Raw genomic sequence first — 12,447 nt, forward strand, 5'->3', positions numbered from 1 at the left:
TGAGTCCCTAATGGCCTTGTTAAGCTGCTTACCAGCCCTAGACTACATTTTCTAGGTCTGCTTGTTACAAGTAACAAATAAGCCTCTTCACTTTTGCTTATGCCATGGTCAGTCTTTTCTTATTGTTTTTATAACTTAGAACTGAATGTATTTCTAACTGATAGACCTGCCATACTTCATGGTACTGTATAATACCTACTCCAATGTCTTAATGTGAAGCAAAATAACACATGAAAAGCACAGACTTCTATGCCTTAAAATCTTGATCATTCATAGTACAAGTTCACTTGGTTGTTTACGATTTATTTAAGACTGGCTGAAAACCGGTGATATTAGGTTTGTTTTTTCCTTCTGAATATTCTGATGTTCATACTCAGCTGAAGTTTTAGAGGAGAGAATTTCACAGACTACCATCTCTTAATTTACAAAAACTACCCCTTTTTGCTGCTTGTCTAAGTCAATATGTTTATAAAGACAAAAATAAAGCTGAACTTTTTCTCTGTTATAATAACAGAAATGGAAAAGAATAGTCCATACCTGCATTTCGGGTAGAAGTTCTGGAGACAGAATGCACTGCAAATCAGGAGGCTTATTTTATTTATGTGGATTGGCAAGATAAAAAACTAAAGGAACGATAAAAAAGCTCCTGCATCCAATTACAAGATTTAATGAGAGAATGGGAATAACTCTTTCCCCAGGACCTTTGCCTTTTAATTGCCACCTCCGAGAATGCTAGTAGGCTCTCTATTATGAGCCTTGTAAAATGGATGACACCATAATGTACCTCGAGTCTAATTCTCTATACAAAAAATTTCCAGATACCAAATTAACTTTATTACAAACTTTTAAAATCATTTCATTCAATCTATAGCTTGAAACAAATTCGGAATTTCTACACATAATGCATTTTGTCATATATTTATCCAATACTTCATTTAAAAATTCCTTTGGGATTTCTAAGTGACTAGACTATTTCTTATTTATCTTGTTGAATTCGCAATCAAAGATATTTTGGAATACATGTGCTTTTTGGCATCTATTTCAAGATCCTTTTATACTTTTGTCCTCAGCAACCTGCTTTTTATTTTGTTTACCTTTACCATTCCTATTTAAAGTACATAGTTTATATTCTCTAGCTTCTCCATTCTCATTTCAATTTTCTCAGTTTGGAAATTTACACACAGTTCTTCAAGTAAGGACTAGAATCTTAACTTAAAAGTTAGATAAACTCTTAGATCATTAAAAAGGCATACGTTGGGCTGCTTGGCTGCTCTTTATTCAGCTTTTGGGGCTGTCTGTAATGACCCGAGCACAAATAAACACTGTCTTCTCTTTCTAATGAGGTTACATGCATCTACAGGGGAGTTAGTGTGGGTCAGAGAGGTAGGTAGACCAGAGCCTTTGTCAGGGGCCACAGAGCCTTTGTCAGGGGCCTCAGTCCATAGGTCCATCTACAGCAGTCACCAATCTTTGTCTCCTATGGCACTAGTCCAGTTCTCCCAAAGTCAAGCCAGCAGCTAGTTCCAATAACTTTTCTTCAATCTAGTTTTAAAGTTTATAGAAATTTATTGGTAAGATAATGAGATAGTTTCAAATATTTCTGTCAAGTTTCAGTTGAATTTTCATTGTGCCCACCTGATAGCATTTTTAGGAAATGTTCAGCAGCTGGCATATACTGTATCTGGAAAAGGGAAATCTCTGTTGGGTTAAAGTCAGAGGAGGATTTGGCACAAAGCAGTCTTGGCTGCGACTTCCAAAGAGAAAAAGAGGGAGAAAGAGAAACTGAGAGACAGAGAGGGGAAATACTGTCAGAGAGCAGAGAGTGTAAGGACCCAGAAGAAAATAGCTCCTCTGAACTCTCATGGTGCCTGCCAGTCTCCTGTCAGGAACCAGTGGGTGTGTCTGTGAGAAGTTAAGTTGTCAGGGGCCTTTGCCACCAGCAATATTTCCCTGCCACTTATGGAGAGGAATCAGCGGAGCTTTAGCTGTTTCCAGCCTCTCCTACTTATGTTAATAACTTCAACTCATCTCAGATCTCTGGTTATCCAGAACCCCCTTACTCCTGTTATTCTTATGTTGCATTTCATTAGCTCCTCAATCAATTTTGGTTGACATGAAGTTACTCAATTCACATTTATACTACTTATAATTAGAATTCGCCTTTTCAACATACTCTTGTTGTCTTGCTTACTTCTTTTCAGAAAGGAACACACTGGTCCATGTAGTTAGGTCTGAAAGCTCTGACTGAAAACATTTCACATAGAGAGAACAGGTAAGGCGAGAGAAAAATACCTGAGGAATCTTTGAAATTCTCTTTTTCTTTATTCTTCTAACTATGTGCAGCCATGTGCATTATTTAACACATACTCAAGCAGCATCATTTTAAGACTTATAGGACCTCGATACTCTTAATTTTTGGAAACTCCATTCATACATCATTGCTAATATATTAAATGCACCCATGTCCCACATTAATATGTATTTTTCGTTGCAAAACATTCAAGTGGATTTTATAATTTTGCCTTTAAATTGTATTTGGCTCCTAGTAATGCATGTAATATACATTTGGCTGTGATTTCTCAGCATACTCGAAAAATTTTTTATAATACCATGAAATTTTATGAATATTTAAATTTAGCAATTAAGAAAGTTGACATGTTTTATAGACATCTAATTATAATTTATTAATTTTATTTTTGCAATTTTCTTACTATATTTTTGAAACAACATTTATCTAGCCCTTGGACTTTTTCCAGTCCCCTGGAAAGCTTAGAGGTCCGAACACTGCACCCAAAACGACTAATGAAAAAGCTTTCCAGGAAGCAGCATAGCTAATGCAAAGGTACTACAAGGGGAAAATGCTTGGCTTGTTGGAGTAGCAAGAAAGAAGACCAATATGGTTGGGTTAGACTGAGTGAAAGACAGGGTGGCAGGAGAGCTGCCTGGGCCAGGTGACCCAGGGCCTACCATGGAGATTTTGTGGACCATTGTCCATAGAAAGTAATTGTCTCAGCCTATTGTATTTCTTTTCATCTAGCCAGACATACCATGAATCTAAATCATCAAATGTAGAGTTCTCTTAGTCGTTTAATGGTATATTCTTTTACTTCTGAAATCTCACTCAGCTACTTAGTCCAAAAGGAGATTTTTAGGGAAATCTAACTTTGGAGAAATAAATGACTCAAAAATCAACTGGCTGAACAGCAGCAGGATATGAGGCTTGGAACATGGACATTTTATCTATTGCTTTGGTGAGTCCTAAGAGTTTGTCTTCTAATATACATCTTCAAGTTGTACATTTCTTCACTGCCATCATCCTATTCCTAGCATCATTATAGCACAAGCAGATGACACTATTAGCCTCTGAGCTGAGCTCCTTCTACTGCTTCTCCTAGTACCCTACACCATCTATTCTCCACATTTAAGCATAATCACGTCACTCCTCCAAATTATTTACTAGATTCTCATAACACTTAGAATAAAATCCAAAATCTTTATGTTGCTCTGTAAGGCCCTAACATAATCTAATTCTTTGCCTGCCTTAGGGCCTTGGTTCTTGCTATTCCCATCCTATAATGTTTTCCTTGCACACTTTTACATTGCTGTCTCTGAACATCTTACCTAAAATAGTCTTACTTTCCATTTCTGCCTCCCAACACTCCATTCCCTTATCTTTACAGCACTTATCACTATCTAAAATATTATTATGAATTTGTTTGCTTGTTTACTGTTATTCCCCTCGAGAATATAAGCTACATGAAGGACTTTTCTATCTTTATCTCTCATACCAACTGCTACACTTTCAGCACAAATAGTGTCTATAGTATAATAAATAAATAGTTGAATGTATAAATTAGTTTATCAATGAATTTAAAAATTTTAGGTAATAAAATCCTGATGATGAAAATGCCTAATAAATAGGCTCTATTTTAGAAAGCCATATATTAACCTATTTTGGGGCATATTCAATTGTATTACCAATTTTAGAGAGGACTGGGTACTGAAAATACTCTTTTCATAGTTATTGAAAATAATAATAATAAAAATAATAGTAAGTGACTTTTCAGTTTGTCACTCAATATATTTACATTTTTAGTCTGCAAAGCTTCCTAGAATGATCACTTACTGTGAAATAGTAGTTTAAGTGGCTCTTGAGAGCTTACTCCAACTGACTTCCTTTAGCAGCACAGTTTAAGTTGATTTACTGTTCTTTTTCATAGTCTTTATAAAAATATAATTTCTGAGAATACTCTAGGCTTACTTATAAGTTATTTAAACAGATAAAACTTCTATATAAGTTATAGATGATGTTCAATGAAAGAAAAATCCTAAAGAAATTTACTTGGCTATTATTTTTATTCTATAGGTAGATTCATCTTATTAAGAGATAGTCAAGAATTTGTTTTTTCTGGAACCTAAGAGATCGGGGTTGTCTAATGTTTCAGCTGGGCAATAATCTTACCTCTCCTTGTCAATGTGTACCAAAGACACATTCCTTACATTATTAGTATTAGGCAAACTCCTTAACTAGTTTCATAAGACCAGTCCAAAGGAATAAAGATCTACATGTAGCAAAGACTCTTCAAACACATATTCCTATTTTTCAGAATTAACCAAAAAGTAGCAGAAGGAAAGGTAGCCTCATGAAAAATTGTTGGCCCATTGCTTGCTAAATGTATATTAGATCCTCTTGTGGGCCTCACTGTCCCCACAGATGCATGTTAAGTCTGATGCATGAGCTCTGATGGTGTTTCTCTAGAGAAGTTAGGAAAGCATGAGCTCTGATGGTGTTTCTCTAGAGAAGTTAGGAAATCTTTTTGTGTTATCCATTACTACACACTATTATTAATTCCTGATGGTTCTTATAACCTAGAAGTGCCTAACAACTACTTTATAGAGTGGAAAATTTGTATATATATCTTATATATCTTAAAACGCATTTCCACTATCCTTCAGTTTCAATTCCTTTAACGTTAATAGAGCCACAGTACTATTTCCTACCTCTTATTGCAAGTGAACTGTATTTAATTTATATTATGAGATAAACAGGATTTTAAGATCCTTTAGCCTGGGATTTTCCCCAGGTGACTCTTGCTTCTCATAAAATATACAAATTCTTTTTATTTTTATTTTTGTTAATGCTTACAGATGCCACCTGAAATATGAACATACACTTTTTGAATATCCTGAACATGCAGCCATCTGTTCATTCCCTCTGACTTGGGCCACACCGTACAGCTGTGCTCCTCATTTTACACCTCTGCTTTCCTATCTCTTCAGAGCTGACAATAACACATGGGGTTGGTGTGAAAAGCTAGGCCTCCAATCTCCTCCCATCACAACATTACATACCAGATAATGTCACCCCTTTTTCTCATGCCTTTTGTCATTCACAGCTAAATTTCACTTCCTGCATGTCGCTCTTTTACTTTCTCTTTACTTTGACTGTTTCCTTTAGGAAATTTATCTTATTAAAAAATGACCCTAAAATGATTAGCACTAGTGATTTACTTGTATAAAGAAAAAAAGAGAACTTTAAAATATTAGATATAACAAGAAACGAGTACTTTGTATTTTTATGCCCATGAAAGTACCTAGGAGGCCCTTTCAACACTCTACGTCTCATTTATCTCTAAATCTGCTTTAATTGAATCTGCTTTTTCTCAAGCTCCAGTAAATATAAATAGAAAATACAGCTTTTTCTTATTTCATCTTATTTTTTTTTTACTTTTTTTTCTAGTTTTATTGAGATATAATTGCTACATATGCCATTGTATCGGTTTTAGGTGTACAACACAACGATTTGCAAATATATTGCAAATGATTACCACAATAAGTTTAGTTAACATTCATCAACTTATATGGTGACAAAGTATTTTTTCTTGTGATGAGAACTTTTTAAGATCTACTCTCTTAACAACCTTCAAATATACAAGACGGTATCGTTAATTATAGCCATCATGGTGTACCTCATATCCCCAAAACTTATTTATCTTATAACTGTGGTTTTTGAACACCTTCATCCACTTTGCTCACCCTCACCCCTGACCTCTGGCAACTACCAATCTAGTCTCTGTACTGATGAGTTTGGTTTTTTTCAAGGTCTATCCATGTTGTTACCAGTGGTAGGATTTCTTTTCTTATGGCTGAAAATTTTTCCATTCTATAAATATACCACATTTTCTTTATCTATTAGTCCATCAATAAACACTTATGTTTTTTCCATGTCTTGGCTATTGTAAATAATGCTGCCATGAACATAGGGGTGCAGATACTTTTTTAGATAGTGATTTCATTTCCTTCAGATACATATCCAGAAGTAGAATTGCTGGGCCATATGTAGTTCTACTTTAATTTTTCAGGAACTTCCATAGCTTTTAATAGCGGCTGCACCAATTTACATTTCCACCAACAGTGCATAAATCTCTTTTCTCCATATCCTTGGCGTCACTTTTTTTGGGAGATAATATCCATTCTAACAGGTATGAAGTAATATCTCATTTTGGTTTTGATTTGCAATTCTCTAATGATTGGTGATGTTGGGCACCTTTTCATGTACTGGTTGGCCATTTATTTGTATGTCTTTGGAAAAAAAATGTCTATTTAGATCCTCTGCCCATTTTTTAATTGAATTGCTTAAAAAATTTTTTTGTGCTATTGAGTTGTATGAGTTTCTTATATATCTTAGATAGTAACTCCTTATGAGATATATAATTTGAAAATGTTTCCTCTTGTTCCATAGGTTGCCTTTCTATTTTGTTGATAGTTTCCTTTGTGTGTGGAAGCTTTTTAGTTTAATGTAGTCCCACTTGTTGATTTTTACTTTTGTTCCCTTTGTTTTGGGTGTCAAATTAAAAAATCATCAGCAAGACTGATGTTAAGGAGATTTCTATATTTTCTCCTATGAGTTTTATAGTTTCAGGTGTTTTAGTCAAGTGTTTGATACACTTTGAGTTAATTGTATATGACGTAAAATAGTGGTTCAGTTTCATTCTTTTGTATATGGTGACTGTCCTTTGCTCATTGTATATTCTTGGCACTTTTGTCAAAAATTAATTGACCATATGTGCAATATCTGGACCCTCTATCTCTTCCCTATTAATCTATGTGTCTATTTTTAAGCCAACACCATACTGTTTTTATTACAATAACTTTGTGATACAGTTTAAAATCAGAAAGCACCTACGGCCATACCACCTTGAACAAGCCCGATCCCATCTGATCTCGGAAGCTAAGCAGGGTCGGGCCTGGTTAGTACTTGGATGGAAGACCACCTAGGAAAACCAGATGCTGTAGGCATACAAAATAAAAAATAAAATAAAATAAAATCAGAAAACGTGATGCTTCCAGCTTGTTTCTTCTGTCTCAAGATTGCCTTGGCTATTCAGGGGTTTTTGGTGTTTCATACAAATTTTAAGATTTGTTCTAGTTCTATAAAAAATGCCATTGGAATTCTGATAGAGATTACATTGAATCTATAGATTGCTTTGGGTAGTATGAACATTTAAACAATATTAATTCTTCCAATCCATGAACATAGGGTATCTTTCTTCTTATCTGTGTCTTCTTCAATTTCTTTCATTAATGTCTTAGATTTTTCAGTGTTCAGTCATTTCACCCTCTTGGTTAAATTTAATCCTAGGTATTTTCTTTTTAATGGAACCATAAATGAAATTGTTTTCTTAATTCCTCTTTCTGCTAGTTCGTCACTAATGTTTGGAAATGCAACTGATTTTTGTAAACAGGCATACCTCAGAGATATATTGTGGGTTTGGTTCCAGACCAAATAAACACTGCAGTAAAGCAAATATTGCAATAAGTGGGTTGCATAAATTGTTTTTCAGTGTATATAAAAGATGTTTACTTGAAACTATAGTCCATTCAGTGTGCATACATTTTATGTCTAAAAAAATGTACATACCTTAATTTAAAAACTCTTTGTTGCTAAAAAATGCTAACTGCCTTCAGCAAGTTGTAATCTTTTGCCGGTAAAGAGTCTTATAAACAATGCAATATCTGCAAAGCACAATAAAGCAAAGTGCTATAAATGAGGTATGCCTGTACCAATTTTGTATCCTACAAATTGGCTGAATTTCTTTATTAGTTCTGACACTTTTTTGGTGGAAGCATTAGGGTTTTTTATATCTAATATCATGTCATCTGCAAATAGAGACAGTTTCATTTCTTTCTTTTTGATTTGAAGTCCTTTATTTCTTTTTCTTATCTAATTGTTCTGGCTAGGGCTTTCAGTGCTATGTTGAATAAGAGTGGTGAGAGTAGGCATCCTTGTCTTGTTCCTGATCTTAGAGGAAAAGCTTTCAACTTTTTACCATCGAGTATGATGTTAGCTGTAAATTTGTCATGTATGTTGAGGTATGTTATTATGCTGAGGTATATTCCCTCTATATCTACTTTGTTGTAAGTTTTTATCATAAATGGATGTTGAAGTATGTCAAATGCTTTCTCTGTATCTATTGAAATGATTACTGATTCAATTTCCTTTCTAGTAACAGATCTGTTCAGATTTTCTGTTTCTTCATGAATTAGTCTTGATAGGTTATATGTTTCTAGGAATTTATCCATTTCTTCTATGTTATCCAATTTGTTGGCATATTATTAATAATTCATAGTAGTCTCTTATAATGCTTTGTATTTCTGTGGTATCAGTTATAATGTCTCCCCTTTCATTTCTGATTTTGTTTGTGTCCTCTCTTTTTTCCTTGGTAAGTCTAGCTAAAAGTTTGTCTATTTTCTTTATGCTTTTTAAAAACCAGCTCTTAATTTCATTGATCTTTCTATTATCTTTTCTGTCTTTATTATATTTATTTCCACTCTGATCATTGTTATTTCCTCCCTTCTAACTTTGTGCTTAGTTTGTTATTCTTTACGTACTTCCTTGAAATGTAAAGCTAGGTTGTTTATTTGAGATCTTTCTTGTTTTTTAATGTAGGCATTTATCAATATGAACTTCTCTCTTGGAACTGCTTTGATTCTATCAGATATGCTTTGTTATTGTTGTATTTCAATTTTTTTTTAAATTAAGTTTACTGGGGTAACATTGATTAACACAATTACATAATTTTCAGGCATACATTATAATTTGACATCTCTATATTCTATTGTGTTTACCACTCAAAGTCCAGTTTCCTTCAGTTACCATATATTTGGTCCCCTTTACCCACTTCACCCTCCCCCTATCCCTCTATATCTGACTCTTTACCCCATCTACCTCCCCCCTCCTCCCCCACCCCTTATCCTCTGGTAACCACTAGTCTATAGTCCATGTCCATGAAAGTCTGTTTGTGCTGTTCATTTGTTGCTTTTAGGTTTATATCCCATAAATAAGTGATATCATGTGATTTTCAACTTTTTCTGTCTGGCTTACTTCGCTTATTAGCATGATTATCTCAAAGTCCATCTATGTTTGTATTTCCATTTTTATTTATCTCAAGATATTGTTTGATTTCCCTTTTGATTTTCTTGACTCATTGGTTATTCAGTAGCATTTTGTTTAATCTCCACATGTTGTAAACTCTCTAGTTTTCTTCTTGTAGCAATTTCTAGTTTCATACCACTATGGCCAGAAAAGTTGCTTGATATGATTTCAATCTTCTTAAATTTACTAAGACTTATTTTGTGGTGGGGCCTAAAATATGATCTATCTTAGAGAATGTTCCATGTGCACTTGAGAATATGTTCTGGTGCTTTTGAATGGTATGTTCTATTAATGTCGGTTAAGTTTATTAAATCTAATTTGTTGTTTAAGTCCAAAGTTTCCTTATTAATATTCTACCTAGATGATCTATTCACGATTAAAAGTGGGGTATTGAAGTCCCTTACTAATATTGTATTGCTGTATATTTTCTCTTCAGGTCTGTTAATATTTGCTTTATATATTTAGGTGCTTCTATGTTGAGTGCATAAATATTTATAAATATTATATCCTCTTATTGGATTGACCCCTTTATCATTGCATAATGATCTTCCATCTTAGTATAGTCTTTGTCTTAAAGTCTATTTTGTTTAATATAAGCTTAAATACTCCTGCTTTCTTTTGGCTTCCATTTGTATGAAACATTTTATTCCAGCCCTTTACTTTGAATCTGTGTGCGTTCTTAAAGCAGAAGTCTCTTGTAGGCAGCATATAGTTGAGTCTTTTTTAAAAAATTAATTCATGTAATCTACATATTTTCATTGGAGTATTCAGTACATTTACATTTTAAAAATATTTAAAATTTTTTTCAATTATAGTTGGCATACAGTATTATATTAGTTTCAGGTGTACAACATAGTGATCAGACATTTACATAACTTACTAAATGATCATCCTGATAAATCTATTACCCATCTGATACCATAGTTATTACAAAATTATTGACTATATTCCTTATGCTATACTTTACATCCCCATGACAATTTTATAACTACCAATTTGTACTTCTTAACCCCTTCCCCTCTTTCACCAACCCCCAAACCCCACTCTCATCTGGCAACCCTCAAAATGCTCTTTGTTTATTTTGTTCCTTAGATTCCACCTGTAAGTGAAATCATATGACATTTGTGTTTATCTGTCTGATCACTCCACTCAGCACAATATCCTCTAGGTCCATCCATGTTGTTGCAGATGGCAAGATTTCATTCTTTAAAAAAAATTTATTTTTATGGCTGAGTAATATTCCACTGTATACGTGTGCCACCTCTTCTTTATCCATTCATCCATTGATGGACACCCAGGTTGCTTCCATATCTTGGCTATTGTAAAAAATGCTGCGATGAATATCTGGGTGCATAGGTCACTTCAAGGTAGTATTCTGGGTTTCTCTGAATAAATACCCAGAAGTGGGATTATTAGGTCCTTCTTTGTCTCTTGTTATAGCCTTTGTTTTAAAGTCTATTTTGTCTGGTATAAATATTGCTACCTCTAGATCATTTTTATTTTCATTTTCATGAAATATCCTTTTCCATCCCTTTACTTTCAGTCTGTATGTGTCTTTTGATCTGAAATGAGTTTCTTATAGGCAGCATATGTAAAGTTTTTGTTTGCTTATCCATTCAGCCACCTTATCTTTTGATTGGTACGTTTAATCCTTTGTCATTTGGAGCAATTGTTGATAGATATGTAGTTACTGACATTTCATTATTCATATTTTTGACTTTTTTCCTTCTTCTTAAAGAATTCCCTTTAACATTTCTTGCAATACTGGTTTGGTGGTGATAAACTCCTTTAGCTTTTTCTTGTCTAGTAAGCTATATATCTGTCCTTCCATTCTAAATGATAGCTTTGCTAGGTAATCTTGGTTGTAGGTCTTTGCTTTTCATCACTTTGAATACTTCATGCCAATTCCTTCTGACCTGCAAAGTTTCTGTTGAGAAATCAGCTGATAGTCTTATGGGAGCTCCCTTGTAAGTAACGAGCTGCCTTCCTCTTGCTGCTTTTAAAGTTCTCTCTGTCTTTAACCTTTTGTATTTTAATTATGATGTGTGACCCTCTCTGTCCTTCCTGGGCTTATATATCTATTTCCTTCACCAGGTTAGGAAAGTTTTCCATCATTATTTCTTCAAGTACATTTTCAATTCTTTGCTCTCTCTCTGCTCCTTCTGGTACCCCTTTTCTTATAACCAGTGCTTTGAACTCTGCATCTGATAGATTGCTTGTCTCCATTTTGTTTAGTTCTTTTTCTGGAGCTTTGTTCTGTTATTTCATCTGGGACATGTTCTTTTGTCTTTGCATTTTGGTTGCCTTCCTGTTTTTATTTCTATTTATTAGGTAGGGCTCCAAAGTCTCCCAATCTTAATAGAGTGGCTTTATGTGGAAAGTGTCATGTGGGGCCCAGTGGCACAGTCTTTTCTGGTCACCTGAGCCAAAAGTTCACAGTGTGTCCTTTGTGTGTCATGTGTGCCCTCCTGTCACTGTTTGTACATCCATGGGAGAGACTGACTGCCAGCCACCAGACATGCTGACTTTAGTGCATCCTAGGAGGAGCCCTACCACAAGTCAAGTTCAGCCACAGTTGGTGAACTGTCCAGGGCCACCTGACAAGAGCTGCAATGCAATCCACAGATGGCTGCCACCTCTGCTGGGCTTAGAGGTGTCTTGAGAGGCCAAGCCAGGAATCAAGGCAGTCTGCCACTAGTGCCAGGTTTGAGGCTGCTCAGTAAGAGATATAGGGCACACCAAAGCCAGGTGCTGCTTATTTGGATTTTGTGACCCTTTGAAAGATTTTAGGAAAGTCCACAGCATGAGCCAAGACAGGCCATTTGTATGGAAACAAACCACTGGTGGCAGCTTGGGTGAGCAAGTTGCAAGGGGTGGGGTCTCAGGGAAGCACCAGAGCAAGGTGACCAGTGTTAGTCAGGTTGATGGAACTCACATATGGCACTGCCTGTGTCTGCACACTGGGAGAGTGGAGGGCTCAATGACAGAACAATGGATTCTGTCGGTACTTC

General features: G+C 34.9%; 1 protein-coding gene and 1 non-coding gene across 3 annotated transcripts in view; one reads left to right on the forward strand and one right to left on the reverse strand.

The window, feature by feature from the left end:
- RELN (reelin) overlaps nt 1–12,447 on the reverse strand; it is a 458,093-nt gene that overhangs the window by 123,353 nt on the left and 322,293 nt on the right. The window lies entirely within an intron of this gene.
- On the forward strand, nt 7,181–7,299 carry LOC120592089 (5S ribosomal RNA). The gene has a single exon (XR_005650046.1). It is a non-coding gene; the product is annotated as a 5S ribosomal RNA (ribosomal RNA).

Source organism: Pteropus medius, unplaced genomic scaffold (genome assembly GCF_902729225.1).
Source record: "Pteropus medius unplaced genomic scaffold, Ma_sr-lr_union100, whole genome shotgun sequence".
In the NCBI taxonomy this organism is placed as follows: Eukaryota; Metazoa; Chordata; class Mammalia; order Chiroptera; family Pteropodidae; genus Pteropus; species Pteropus medius.